The following is a 16,127-nucleotide window of genomic DNA, read 5'->3' on the forward strand; positions in this document are numbered from 1 at the left end:
TGTATTTTTAGTAGAGACGGGGTTTTGCCATGTTGACCAGGCTGGTCTCGAACTCCTGGCACCAAGTGATCCACCCGCCTAGGCCTTCCAAAGTGCTGGGATTACAGGTGTGAGCCACCGCACCCAGCCTAGTTCTTGACATTTTCAAAGCACCTTCACATCTGTTATTTCATCTGAATCTTACAATAACACATGCAATAAATAATTCTGATATTATTATTCCTTTGGTTAAAGTGATTAGAGAACTTGCCCAGAGTTAGTTGCATGGCTCATAGTTAACATGTGGCAAATCCCAGGTTAGACTCCAAATCTCCTTCTGTATCTAGATATAATACCTCCTATAACTCTCTACCAAAAAAAAAAAAAAAAAAATGTTGATTAAAGTTAGAAAATCAACACGGCATATGAAATGTATTAATATTTGGGGAAAGGGTAACTTTCATTGTATATATTCATAGTTTTGAGCATCTAACTGAAATCCTAAACTGTTATCCGAAAGTTATCCAAAACCACAAGGCAAACATAGTGGTTCACACCTGTAATCCCAGCACTTTGGGAACCCAAGGCAGGAGGATCACTTGAGTCCAGGAGTTTGAGACCAGCCTGGTCAAAATAGGGAGACCCCATCTCTACAAAAATTCAAAAATTAGCCAGGCATGGTGGTTTGTCCCTGTAGCCCCAGCTACTCAGGAGGCTGAGGTGGGAGGATTATTTGAGTCCAGGTGGTTGAGGCTGGGAGATAAGAGTGAGGCCCTGTTTCAAAAAAACAAAACAAAACACACAGTCTATGTCTTTTTCACATAAAGTATTTTGTAATTGTCAAATAAAATAACAACAAACTCATCCACCAAAAACCACTTAATGAAAATATGTCAGAAATCCTGCATTATTTTACAGATCTTTATACATGAACATACATTCTTCAAAATTTTTTTACTCTGAACAGATGTCAATATGTCTGTAATTTTTGGAGACATTTCAAAAATACTACCTATGCAAAATAATAGTAGTAAACTTCTAAATTAACATAGAACCTAGTTCTGAAAACTGAGAATATTTCATGTGGTATATATCTTCCTTTTAAAAACTAGAATTTTTCTTTCACTAAAACCCTTCCTGCTGAGCTTCATTAGTGGCCATTCCAGAAAGGTCTAGGTGTTAATTATCTTCTGAAGCTTAACGGAAGTGCTGGGGAATGATCCTAGCCATAGACTGAAGGCGTGTGTCCTCCTGAAATTCAGCTATTGAAATCCTAACCCCCAATGTGAGGTACTGGAGGTGGGCCCTTTGGTGGGTGATTAGGTCATGAGGGCAGAAGCTTCCTGAACAGGATTAGTTCCCTTACAAAAGAAACTTCAGACAGCTCCCTCACCCCTTCCACCATGTAAGAACACAGTGAGAAGACAGCTGTCTTTGGGCCTGGAAGAATTCCTCACCAGATACCAAATCTGCCAACACCTTGATCTTGGACTTGCCAGCCTCTAGATCTGTAAGAAATGAATTTCTGTTATCTATAAACTACCCAGACTATTGGCATTTGTGCTATAGCAGCCCAGATGGACTAAGGCAAATGGCTTCTCAATGGGCTCCAGAAGAAGGAGAATGGCAATATCATTGTTCTCATCAAAAAGACGGAAATGGGAGAAGTCCAGTTCATACTTGCACCACTCACTCTTCACAAAGTTTTCAGAAAACACAACATTTTGTGACTCTTTTCAGTGGAGTCAATGATATTGTCAATGATCCACTTGCCGGGAATGAAGTCCCGCTTATGAAGACACAACTTGAAGGGGGGATTGAAGTTCTCCAGCTCCTGGACCATAAGGTTCTCCACCCAGTAGGCATCCCGCTCACTATAAGAAACAAACGCATCATAACAGATGTCCCTGCTGCAAGCTTACCTGGGCTTCCTTTTGGCCTGGAGCCAGGCCCACATCATTTTCATGTACCACAGGCCTTGGAAACGGTGGCACAGGACCCCCATGAGCAGGATCAGCAGGAACAGGGCACGGCACATGCCAGACACCAGTGCTGCCCTATGGCACTCCAATACCAAGAGACGGACGTCATGAACCTGTTGGCCGTGCACATGGGATGCAGAGTCACACAGGTAGTTTTCTGGCCAACCGATAAGAATTTTGGCCAGCGCTTGCTACTCCTGAGTGAAGGAGAGGAATTCTCAGGAGCAAATGAAGTTGTTGCCACCAGCTTCCAAAGTCTTCAGTGTGTGAAAAGAGTCAAGTTGCCCTTTAGAGAAAGTTTTCTTTTCCTGCTTCTTCTCAAAGAGGGAGAAAGCATCTGGGAGAGTCTTCAACACGTATCTGAAAATGTCAAGTTCTTTAAGTTGCAGCTAAATAAAAGTTTACAATGCTCACATCTAGTAAGCTTCGTATCTGGGAAACAATTGGTTAAATTGTGAATTTTTGTATTGGATACGTTCAAGTATTCTTCCCTTTCTGAAAATTGATAAGTGATATGTAAAGAACCAAGTATATGCTGACCAAGATCAAGGTTAGTCAGTTTTTCTAGAGTAAGCAGCATTTTCCAGAACTTGTAGATTATTTAGCATGAAATTCAAGGTGTGTAGGGAGCTTCAGGTTTCCTTATGGACTGAATACTTCAGTTATTCTTCAACCATCAATTTTTCACTGAGATCTAAGTATCCTGATGATTTTGAATATTGCAACAGAGGATGATTCTATTAAGCATATCTTGACACTTTCAACCTGAAGATCTTTAGTCAATACAAAGGAAGAAGCATGTCTTTAAAATTCTGTCATCATCGAAAATTCCTGTAACTGAGCTCTGTTGTTATTATAGTTTCTATTGGGCCTGGTCTGTTCATGGGATCTCAGCCATCTCATCTTCCATTTTCCTGAACTGCACAGGCTTCCAGCTTTACCTCCAACAAGTGATTTGCAAATGCTCTTGTTTGATTCCTTCAGCTTATCTTAATATTAGTTTTTTGACAATGAGTCTGACTGTAAGGTCCTTTTTTCTTCCTTTTATTTCATATGAAGAACAGTGCTTTCCACTTCCAAATACTTTTAGAAACTTGAAAGATCAACCAAAACCCCTCAGAGTAAAGCTGACTGCTTCATATGTCAGCTCACATGACTGATCTATATTTATTTCAGCCTTTTTAGTTCATATGTCTGGGGATTAGAAACATAAATTTTAAGTTAGTTCAGAACAGAAAGTCGGTAAAATATCCTGTTGTCTTTTAATTTAGAGAACTTGTATATATTTCATGAATTTAAATTTGGAAAAATGGAAAAAGAAAGAGAAAGAAACTTTTCCTCAAGTCTCTGATGGACTATCCCAGAAGTAAAGGGCCAGACTGTGAGGATGATAGACAAGGTTAGTTGTTAAGGGATAGATCCAAATGCACAAGACTTCCAAAGACAAGGCAAGTAGTTTTCACCTGTTGTAAGAATTCTATCAGGCTATAGAAAAGGTCCTTCCAGATTCACACACGTCTGCTAAGTGTGACTGGATGTAAATCCCATGGGGGCAGGGATTTTGTTTTCTTTTATGCACTGAACTATTCTCATCACTAAGAACATGGCAGGCACTCAATGAATACTTGTTGAGTGGTGGATTGCCTTGCCTTTTCAGAATATGGGCTAGGCCTGGAGGAATGGAGTATAAACATCTGAAGTGGCCATTGCAGAGACAAGACTTCAGGGGAGAGAAGCCTAGACCAGGCCCCTTGACTGACATCTTGCCTCCACCGCAGAAGAGCTGACTTCATTTAAAGATGGGAATGAAGAAATATAGTGCACTATTTTCACCCACGTAGTCAAGCAAAACCATGAGTGACTGGTATCATTTTAATACAATAAGGGTTATATGGCCTTTCAGACCACTTCAGAGAAGAACATGAAAAGAAAGCAGAATTTTATCAAGTTCTAACTTATTTGGAGCGCCTTGAAAATGTGTTTAAATAGCCTGGCTCACGCCTTAATCCAAACACTTTGGGAAGCCGAGGCAGGTGGATCACCTGAGATCAGGAGTTTGAAACCAGCCTGGCCAACGTGGTGAAACCCCATCTCTACTAAAAATACGAAATTAGCTGGGTATTGTGGTGCAGGCCTGTGTTCCCAGCTACTTGGGAGGCTTAGACAGGAGAATCGCTTGAACCTGAGAGGCAGAGGCTGCAGTGAGTTGAGATCGCACTACTGCACTCCAGCCTGAGCAAGACACAGCAAGACTCCGCATGTCTGTCTGTCTGTCTGTCTCTCTCTCTCTCTGTGGTATGCCAGTCTGTGTAGGGGTTGCCAACTTCCATGTAGATGGAAAAACAATGAGTCATGATATGATTCAAAGTCAGGAACAAGCTGTGTAGCCACTGTTTTCTTTTCATTCAGTTCCTATTATTAAGTATAACTAGAGCTCAGTGTGGACTGGTCAGGGTCATAGACAAGAGTCCTGTCAGCTTCTCACCCAATATCGCTTGCCAAATATCTAAGAAGGAATTCCCCAAATTACATACAATGATGTAATCGTTTCCTATGGGTGCGTAAGAATCTTTCAAAGCCTGCAAGGCTGCCATCCTATTGGGCAATTATATGGACAGTCTTACTCACTCCAAAAAGTTTCCAGGTGCAACCTCTGGAAGATGTATAATTAGTATTTATATTAATATTTTGTGTTAAAGAATCTGTGGATACTTGATTTTTAAAACTTGTCATGTTTAAAAGAATTTGGCCTATAAGAGTTGCTTATCATAGCGACTTAAAATGTATACTTTGGAGAATTTCAGTTCCAAAATGGTGGCATACTGGCTTCATTTTCCTGTCCACAGAAAACTCAAAACAAATAGACAGTGCAGAGATTATCACCAGCAATACCCCAGAACTCAAATATGAGGATGAGTCAGTTCCGGGGGCCACAGACAAGTGAAAAAGCCTGGAATAGACTAAGAGAATCAGATTTCTACATCCACGATGCCCCTCCCCACAATCTGCCTGTCATGAAGCATGGGAAAAATTCCTCCCAACTCAGTTTCTACCCTGGAAAAAGTGAGATAGAGGTAGACAATCAGCTTCCCCATCACCTTGAGTTCCCTAGCAGGAGACCTGTACCTGCCTCAACCCACAGAAAACATCACAAGTGCCTGAAGAGAGAAATATCCCTGCAAACAGCAAAAGACAAGGTGAGAGGTGGGACTACCTTGCCTAGCCCAGGAAACTCTGTTCTGTAATTAAGCCTAAGGAGATGCCAAATCAGAGTGACTGTTGAGCAGCACCAACTGTAGGAAGTATTTTCCACAGGTCCCTTGGGCATGAACCTCTAGCCAGCCTTCCCACACTGGCAAGATATCCCCACTGGGACTTCTTCCATTTGGGACTCACAGCACTCTGATTCTTTGCTAGAGCTGAGGCAAACCTGTGCTTAAGGCATCATCTAGCATCAAAAAGGAGGCAGCAACTTAGTGGTGGGGGAAATAAGAAATTAACAAGTAAATTACAAGGAATCTCTAGGCAAATATACCAAGTAAAAACCAAAACAAGCCAGAAAAGACTGGAATAAATAACAAATCCTTCAAAGCAAAGACATAGATGTATATCCACAAAAAACAACAGCAAATAGGGAACCAAAACCTCCCTAACTGGACAAAGCAAGATACCTGTAACAGGCCCTAAGAAGATGGCGATACACGACCTCTCTGACAAATAATTCAAAATAGCAATTTTAAGGAAACACAGTGGCCTTCAGGATAACACAGAAAAGTGATTCAGAAATTTATCAAAGAAATTTTAAAAAGAGACTGAAATAATAATTTTAAAAATCAAACAGAAATCTTGGAACTGAGAATACGTTTGCTGAAATGAAAAATTTATTAGAGGCTCTCAACAGCAGAATAGATCAAGCAAAGGAAAGAATCAGTTGGCTTGAAGATAGGCTATTCAGTATCACACAGTCAAAAGAGAAAAAAGATTGAACAGGAATAAAGATTACCTAAAAAACATGGAAATGACCAAATCTAAAATGTATTGTTGTTCAAGAGGTAGTTGAGCAAGAGCAAGGGATGGAAAGCATATTCAAATAAATAGTAACAGAAAGCTTTCCAAAAATTGAGAAAGATAGAAATATCCATGTAGAGGAAGGTCAGAGAATACCAAACAGATTCATCCCAAATAAGACTACATCAAAGCATAAAATAATCAAACTCCCAAACGTCAAGAATAAAGAGAGGATCCTAAAAGCAGCAAGAGAAAAGAAGCAAGTAACATATAAAGAAACTCCAGTTCATCTGGCAACAGACTTATCAACGAAAACCATACAGGCCAGGAGGGTGTGCAACAGCATTTTCAATGTTCTGAAAAAACCCTGCCACCCAAGAATACTATATTTGGAAAAGCTGTTCTTCAAATATGAAAGAGAAATTAACTCTTCCCAGACAAACAAAAGCTAAGAGAATTCACAACCACCAGACCTGTCTTACAAGAAATGCTAAAGGGAGTTCTTCAATTTGAAAGAAAAAAAAACAATAACATGCCAAAAGAAAACATTTGACGGTATAAAACCCACTAGTACAAAGACAACCCTAGAATACTCCAGTGCTATAATTATGGTATGCAATCCACTCAAACTCTAGTAGGAAACCTATAAGGCAAGTATATGAAAAACAATAATAGCTATAGCAACCTATTTAGAGATAGGCAATATAAAAACATGTAAATTGAGAAAAGAAAAGTCAAAATGTGGTGGATATTGGAGTTAAAGTATAGAAGGATAGTTTGTTCTTCGTTTCTATTCTTTTTTTATGATCTAAGATAAATTGTCATCCCTTTAAAATAACTTGTTATATCTATAAAACATTTTTTGTAAGCCTCATGGTGACCACAATGCAAAAACCTATAATAGATACACTAAAAATAAAAAGCAACAAATTAAAACATACTACCAAAACAATCACTTAACCACAAAGGAAGACAGTAAGAAAGGAGTTTAAAAAGGAGAACACATGCAGCAAAATAGCAGTAGTAAGCCCTTATCAATAATAACACTAAATGTAAATGGATTTAATTCTTCAATTAGAAGACATAAAATGACTGGATAATGAAACAAGATCCAACTGTAAGAATCCCACCTCATCTATAAAGACTCACATAAACTGAAAGTGAAGTGATGAAAAATGATATTCCATGTAAGTAAAAACCAAAAAAAAAAAAAAAAAAAACCCAGGAGTAGCTATACTTAGATAAAATAAAGTAAAAAACTATAAAAAGAGACAAATAAGGACACTATATAATAATAAAGGGGTAAATTTGGCAAGAGGCTATAGCAATTATAAATATCTATGCACCCAATACCAGAGCACCAAAGTATATAAGGCAAATACTAATGGAGCTCAAGGGAGAGATAGACTGCAATTCAGTAATAGTAAGGGACTTCAATGGACAAGTCATACAGGCAGCCAATCAACAAGGGAACATCAGAATTAAACTACACATTAGACCAAATAGACCTAACTGACATTTGCAGAGCATTTCACCCAACTGTTGCAGAGTATACATTCTTTTGAATCAGTACATGGAACATTCTCCAGAGTCTACCATATTTTAGCCCACAAAACAAGTCTCAACAAACTCAAAAAAGGAGAAATCATATCAAGTATTGTTTTTGACCACAATGGAATAAAGCTAGAAGTCAATAACAAGAGGAATATTGGAAACTACACACACACATAAAAATGAAACATGCTCCTGAATGTCAATGAAGAACTTAAGAAGAAAAAATTAAAATTTCTTGAAACAAATGAAAATGGAAACATAACAAATTTAAATCTATAAGACAGCAAAAGCAATACCAAGAAGGAGGTTTATAGCAACAAATGTCTACATCAAGAAAGTAAATATACATCAAATAAATTTACCTAATGATGCACTTCAAGGAACTAGAAAAGCAAGAACTAACTGTATTAGGGTTCTCTGGAGGGACAGAACTAATAGAATATTTGTATATATATGCACACATATATATATTTAAAATATGTATGTATATATGACGGGAAGTTTTTTCAGTTTTAACCCACATGATCACAAGGTCCCACAATAGGCTGTCTGCAGGCTGAGAAGCAAGGAGACCCAGTCTGAGTTCCAAAACTGAAGAACTTGGAGTGCAATGTTAGAGGGCAGGAAGCATCCAGCACAGGAGAAAGATGTAGGCTGGGAGGCTAGGCCAGTCTCTCTTTTTCACATTTTTCTGCCTGCTTATATTCTAGCCCACTGGCAGCTGATTAGATTATGCCCACCCAGATTAAGGGTGGGTCTGCCTTTCCCAGTCCACTGACTCGAATGTTCATCTCTTTTAGCAACACCGTCATGACACACCCAGGATCAATATTTTGCATCCTTCAATCGAATCAAGTTGACACTCAGTATTAACTTTCACACCAACCAAAAATAGAAGGAAAGAAATAATAAAGATCATAGCAGAAATAAATAATATTGAGACTAAAGAAACCATACAGAAGACCAACAAAAAAAAAGTTGGCTTTTTGAAAGATCAAGTCAACAAACCTTTAGCTAGACTAAGAAAAAAGAAGAAATAAATAAATAAAATTAGAAATGAAAAGGGGACATTACAATTGATATCACAGAATACAAAGAATCATTACAGACTAGTATGAACAACTATACACCAACAAATTGAAAAACCTAGAAGCAATGGGTAAATTCCTAGACACATGCAACCTACCAAGACTGAATTGTGAATAAATAGAAAACCTCAATAAACCAATAACAAGTAATGAGACCAAAGTCATAATAAAAAGTCTATCTCAAAGAAAACCCCAGGACCTGATGGCTTCACTACTAAATTCTACCAAATATTTAAAGAACTAATACTAATTCTAGTCAAAGTCTTCAAAAACAATTGACGAGGAGGGAATTCTCCCAAACTTATTCTACAAAACCAACATTGTCCTGAGGCCCAAACCAGAGAAGGACACAACAACAACAACAACAAAAACTACAGGTCAATATCACTGATGAACATAGACACAAAAATCCTCAACAAAATACTAGCGAACTGAATCCAACAGCACATTAAAAAGATCATTCACTATGATCAAGTGGGATTTGTCCAAGGGATGCAAGAATGGTTCAACGTAAGCAAATCAATATGTGTGATTTGTCACATTAACAGAACCAAGAATGAAAACCATATGATCTTTTTAATAGATGCTGAAAAAGCATTTGATAAAATTCAACATCATTTTATGATAAAAAAAAGCTTCAATGAACTAGGTATAGAAGGAATATAACTCACCATATATGACAAACCCACAGCCAATGTCATACTGAATGGGGGAAAATGGAAAGTCTCCTCTCTCAGACCTGGAACAAGACACAGATACCCACTTTGACAGCTTTTATTCAACATAATACTGGAAGTACTGGTGAGAGAATTTAGGCAAGAGAAAGAAATCAAGGGCACCCAAGTTAGAAAGGAAGAAATCAAATCTGGCTTGTACACAGATAACATGATCTTATATTTAGGAAAAACTAAACACATACACACACACACACACACATACACACAAAAGCTATTAGAACTAATGAACAAATTCAGTAAAACTGCAGGATACAAAATCAAAAAATCAAAAAATCAGTGGTGCTGGGCACGGTAGCTCACTTCATAATCCTAGCACTTTGGGAGGCAGAGGCAGGCAAATGGCTTGAGCTCAAAACCAGCCTGGGCAACATGGTGAAACCCTGTCTCTACCAAAAAAATATAAAAATTACCTTGCAATGGTGGTATGCACCTGCAGTTACTTGGGAGGCTGAAGTGGGAGGATTGCTTGAGCCCCAGAGGTGGAGGTTGTAGTGAACTGAGATCACATCACTGCCCTCCATTCTGGATGACAGGGCCAGACCCTGTCTCAAAAAAAAAAAAAAAAAAAAAAAAAAAAAATTGGTAGCATTTATATATACTAACAGTGAACAATCTGCAATTTCATTTATCCATACAAGAAAAATCATAACATACTGGAAAAAGAAGTTAAAGAGAACACACACCAAAAAATGGGAAGATATTTCATGCTCATGTATTGAAAGAGTTAATATTGTTAAAATGACAATACTACCCAAAATAATTTATAGATTCAGTGCAATCCTTATGAAAAGACTAATGACATTCTTCACGAAAATAGAAAAACAATCCTAAAATTTATATGGAACCACAAAAGACTCTAAATAGCCAAGGCAGTCCGGAGCAAAAAGAATGAAGCCAAAGGCATAGCTCTATCTGGCTTCAAAATATACTACAAAGCCATAGTAACAAAATCAGCATGATATTGGCATTAAAAAAAAGACACATAGACCAATGGAACAGCATGGAAAACCCAGCTATAAATCCACACATTTACAGCCAACTAATTTTTGACAAAGGCACCAGAGCATATAATGGGGAGTACACAGTCTCTTCAATAAATGGTGCTGAGACAACTGGATATCCATATGCAGAAGAATGAAACTAAACTCCTATCTCTGACCATATACAGCAATCAAATAAAAATGGATTAAAGACTTATATCTAAGACCTGAAGCTATGAAAGTTCTAGAAGAAACCTTTAGGGACCACTCTAGAACATTGGTCTGGGCAAACAATTTTTCCATAAGATTTCAAAAGTACAGACAATCAAAGCAAAAATAAACAAATGGAACTTTATCAAGCTAAAAAGCTTACACACAGCAAGAAAAACAACCAAGTAAAGAGACAACTCACAGAATGAAAGAAAATATTTGCAAACTATCCATTGACAAGGGATTAATAACCAGCATATATAAGGAGCTCAAACAACTCCATAGCAAAAAAAAAAAAAAAAAGTCCTGATTAAAATATGGGAAAACAGATATGAATAGACATTTCCTAAAAGAAAATATACAAATGGCCAATGGGTATAGGAAAAAATGTTCAATATCATGAATCATCAGAGAAATGCAAATCAAAACCACAATGAGATACCATCTCACCCAGTCAGAATGGCTTTTATCAAAAAGACAGAATATCAGAGCTGGTAAGGATGTGAAGAAAAGGGAACCATTGTACACTGTTGGTAGGAATGTAAATTAATACAGCCACTGTGGAAAACAGTATGGAGGTTCCTTTAAAAACTCAAAATAGCCAGGCACGGTGGCTCACGTGTGTAATCGCACCACTTTGGGAGGCCGAGGTGGGTGGATCGCCTGAGATCAGGAGTTCCAGACCAGCCTGGCCAACATGGTGAAACCCCATCTCTACTGAAAATACAAAAATTAACCAGCCACGGTGGCAGGTGCCTGTATTCCCAGCTACTCAGGAGGCTGAGGCAGGAGAATCACGTGAACCCAGGAGACAGAGGTTGCAGTGAGCAAAGATCATGGCACTGCACTCCAGCCTGGGTTACAGAGCCAGACTCTGTCTTAGAAAAAAAAATTAACTAAAAATAGGCCAGGCGTGGTGGCTTACACCTGTAATCCTAGCACTTTGGGAAGTCCATCTGGGCAGATCACTTGAGGCCAAGAGTTTGAGACCAGCCTGGGCAACATGGTGTAAGAAAACCAGTTCCCATGAGGCTCTGGTCTTATGCCATTGGACCACATTGTCCTCATGCCCTTCAACCTCTGTCACCATCTGCTGACCTCCTAGTTACTCCTCTTACTTTTTGAAGACTTTAAGACCTGCTCAGAGTCTTCTTCTTCTCAAGATCTTCCAGGAGACCCGATGCCTTCAGTGTTCCCAAAGATTACCTACCCAACACCCTGGCTGCTCAGTTCCTTTACCTCCTCCTCTGCAGGGATCCTCTCCTCTTTGCCACTTCAGCCACGCCCTGGACTTTGTCATTACCTACAGTTAACCAGCCTTCAAAACGACTCATTCAAACTTCCTACATCTTGATCAGAGTCCACTGATCCCTCCTCTCTCCAATCCATTTATTACCTCCATTCTTCTCAAACACTTGGTTCAAGTTAGAGCTCACAGCAGAAGAATCAGCAGATCCCTGGGTTTCCCATTCTCATAGCATACTATAGGGAGTCATACTTGGCCCCCAAATTGCTAATTGCAAAAGAGATATCTGACCCCTTTTTATAGGGGAAAAAACATCCTGAGTGTTGCCACCAGATGGTCTGAACATGAATGCCAGCTGCCAGGTATGCTGGAATGAACTACTTCAGGGAAGTTCAGACAGTGCACAGCCCTTCCTACTGACTTTTGGAAGAGCTCCCGGGCTTCAGAATCTCCATATCACCCTTGCCAAAACCAGAAACTCTCTTTCCAGTGGTGTTGGTGAACACAAGATTGCAGGAGAGGGCTTTACCTCATTCTCAATTTTCCTACATCTTCCCTGTTCTTCTATATGAACAATTGATGTTTTCTTAATATACCTAACGTAAAATACTGTACAAGATGCTTCAAGCCCTCCTATCCCCAAATCAGATTGCTTCTTCTAAAGCTCTACCAAATAGAAATTCTGGAGCCACCACTGTCTCTTTTCCTTATGTCCCTATATGACAAAACCCCCAACCTAAAAGAACCCTGTGACCTGCCTTCTTAGAGGAGACCAGGCACTTTACTGTACTTCTTGAGCCAGCTCTCTTGCAATTCCTGCAATGCTTTCTCAAGCTTACTCCACTCTTGTCCAGCCACTAGCAGCCTCTGCCTTCTCACACCCTTTCCAGGAATGATTTTATTGCTTATTTCACAGAGAAAATTATAGCCATCTAGAGAAATTCTAACTTCCCAGACCTGAACTTCTACCCACACACCCCCTCCACCCTCCTACCACAGTAAAAGAGGGGACCTCCCAGGATGCTTGGTACCCACTTGTCCTATGTAGATGTTATCTAGATGCTCTGCTTATTATCCCTCCCTTTTCTCTTGTGTTCTACTATTCCATCTTATCCAGACCATTCCTACCAATATTCACACATGCTCAAGTTTTCCATATTTATTTTTAAAATGAAAAACAAGCAAAAAATCTTTTTGGTCTCTTTCAGGCTTTTCTCTTTCTCTCTCTCTCCACTTCACAGCCCAACACCTTTAAAGAGTTTTCTGTACCTACAGTCTCTATCTCCTCTCCTTTTACCCAGTCTTCCCTCTATTCCAGTCTGGCTTCCACCCCATCACTCCATCCAAACAGCACTTGCAAAGGTTACCAGGGACCACTGCATTGCTCACTCCCCCAGACAATTTTTGGTCCTCATGTTATTTAACCTCTCAGAGCAGATGTGATTAGCCACTCCTTTCTTTTTCTTTTTTTTTCCTTTTTCTTTTTTTTTTTTTTTTTTTTTGTTGATACAAAGTCTTGCTGTGTCACCCAGGCTGATTGGCTCATAGGCTCATTGCAACCTTCACCTCCCAGGTTCAAGCAATTCTCCTACCTCAGCCTCCCAAGTAACTGGGATTACAAGCACACACCACCACACCTGGCTAATTTTTTGTATTTTTAGTAAAGATGGGGTTTCACCATGTTGGCCAGGCTGGTCTGGAACTCCGGACCTCAGGTGATTCACCCCCCTTGGCCTCCCAAAGTGCTGAGATTACAGGTGTGAACCACTGCACCCAGCTGGCCACTCCTTTCTTAAACATTCTCTCCCTTTGCTTGTATGAGCCCATATACTTAGTCTTTCCTTTAAACCCTCTTTTTCAAGGTTATCCTTCCCTGCCCCATTTCCCAAGTCTAGGTCTGAGGCCACTTCTCACGGGCTGCTTTCTTCTTAATGAATCTCATTTATGCTGTCCATAACCCAATAACGTTCCAATTTAAATCTCTTGCCCAAATATCTCACCTGAGCTCCAGATCTAGATAGGCAACTGCCTACTTGAGACATTTGTCTGCTTGGGTGTCTCAGAGCATGCACATTCAATATGTCCCAATCTGAGCTCAAAATATTTTTTGCCAGATGTATTAGTCCATTTTCACACTGCTGATAAAGACATATCTGAGACTGGAAAGAAAAAGAGGTTCAATTGGACTTACAGTTCCACATGGCTGAGGAGGCCTCAGAATCATGGCAGGAGGTGAAAGGCATTTCTTACATGGTGGCAGCAAGAGGAAATGAGGAAGATGCAAAAGCAGAAACCCCTGATAAAACCATCAGATCTCATGAGACTTATTCACTACCACGAGAACAGTATGGGGGAAACTGTCCCCATGATTCAAATTATCTCCCAACAGGTCCCTCCCACAACACCTGGGAATTATGGGAATATAACTCAAGATGAGATTCGGATGAGGACACAGAGCCAAATCATATCACCAAGGCTGATTTATTTCTGGTGTTCTGTATTTCAACATGAAGTTCCCCATCCATCCAGATGCATCTGCTGCAGCTCTTAGTCCTGCTGATTTTACCTTGAATTCATCCAACTCTTTTTATTCCCACTGCCATCATCTTAATTCAAGCTACCTCCTCCTCTCTTTCTTGGAGTACGAAAACAACTTCCTAAATGTTCTCATCTACTGTGCCTTCTCTGTAGCACCTTCTCCACACTGCACTTAGAGTAGCATCATCTAGTTCAAATACAATGGGAACCACATATGCAATTTTTAATTTTTTTATTATAATTATTTTGAGATGGAGTCTCACTCTGTCACCCAGGCTGGAGTGCAGTAGCATGATTTTGGCTCACTGCAACCTCTACCTCCTGAGTTCAAGAAAATCTCCTCTCTCAGCCTCCAGAGTAACTGGGATTACAGGCGCCCACCAACATGCCTGGCTAAGTTTTGTATTTTTTAGTAGAGACGGGGTTTCACCATGTTGACCAGGCTGGTCTCAAACTCCTGACATCAAGTGATCCACCCGCCTTGGTCTTCCAAAGTGCTGGGATTATAGGTGTGAGCCACCACGCCCACCCCCAATTTTTAATTTTTAATAGCTATATTTTAAAAGGTTGACAAGAAACAGGTAATTGGTTTTTGGGGAAGTGGGAGAAATGGGTTTTGTTTGTTTCTTTTTGAGACAGGGTCTTTCTCTGCCACCCAGACTGGAGTACAATGGCATGATAATGGCTCACTGCAGTCTCGACCTCCTGGGCTCGAGTGATCCTCCTGCCTTAACCTCCCGAGTAGCTGGGACCATAGGTGTGTGCCACCACATCCAGCTAACTGTTTTGTTTGTTTTATTGGAGACAAGGTCTCCCTATGTTGCCCAGTCTGGTCTCAAACTCCTGGGCTCAAGCAATCCTACCACCTCAGCCTCCCAAAGTGCTAGGATTAGAGGCATGAGCCATCACGCCTGGCCTAGTAATTGTTTTTATAAATAATTTTAAAATTGATTTTAATTACATTTAATCTGAAATATTTTTTCAAGATATAATTAATATTTTTAAATTAATAAGATATTTTACATTTTTTATACTAAGTCTTTGAAATCCTGTGATTATTTTACATCTCTACTAAAACTAGCAATATTTCAAGTGTTCAGTAGCCATGTGTAGCTAGTAGCTACCATTATTGGACCATAAAGAATTAGAATGATCTTTTCACAATGCAAATCTGATCACCGCACCTCGCCCCATGTTTAAGCTTTTCTGTGGCATCTAGTTCTTAGGATGAGGATTCAAATGCTTAACATATTCTACAAGGCCCTCCAGAGTCTGTGGTGTGGATTCTACTTTCCTTTTGATCTCTGCTCCTTCTCTCTCACCATCCACATGCCAGCCACACTAGTCTTTCAGCTTCTCAGACGTGCAGAGGTTCCACCTCTACCGATTCTTTGAATATACTATTCCCTCTGCTTTGAATGCTACTTTCTACCACATTCCCTTCACCATCACCAGTACCTCCACTATCACCACCACCACCACATTATTGCCATCAACTTCTACTGCCATCACTAATTTCCATCAATTATCAATAACTCCACCATCACCACCACCTTCTGATATTTACTTTAATTTAATGACATTTATTTTAATTTCGATGATATTTACGATGGATATTATTAATCTTTACGATACTTTATTATGGTGATAATTTCGGCTGTGATTACGATGCATTTTTATCGACATTTTGATGACATTATTTATTTCTTCGACATTACGACACTGACGATTCGGATTATTAATGACATTAATTTCGACGACATTTTACGCATTTATATTTTATTACACTTCGGTTTACGACGATG

General features: G+C 39.4%; 1 pseudogene; it reads right to left on the reverse strand.

Moving 5' to 3' along the window:
• Positions 1-740: 740 nt before the first annotated feature.
• On the reverse strand, positions 741-15,831 carry LOC101014630 (annotated as a pseudogene).
• Between the last annotated feature and the right edge of the window lie 296 nt (positions 15,832-16,127).

Source organism: Papio anubis, chromosome 3 (assembly GCF_008728515.1).
Source record: "Papio anubis isolate 15944 chromosome 3, Panubis1.0, whole genome shotgun sequence".
NCBI lineage: Eukaryota > Metazoa > Chordata > Mammalia > Primates > Cercopithecidae > Papio > Papio anubis.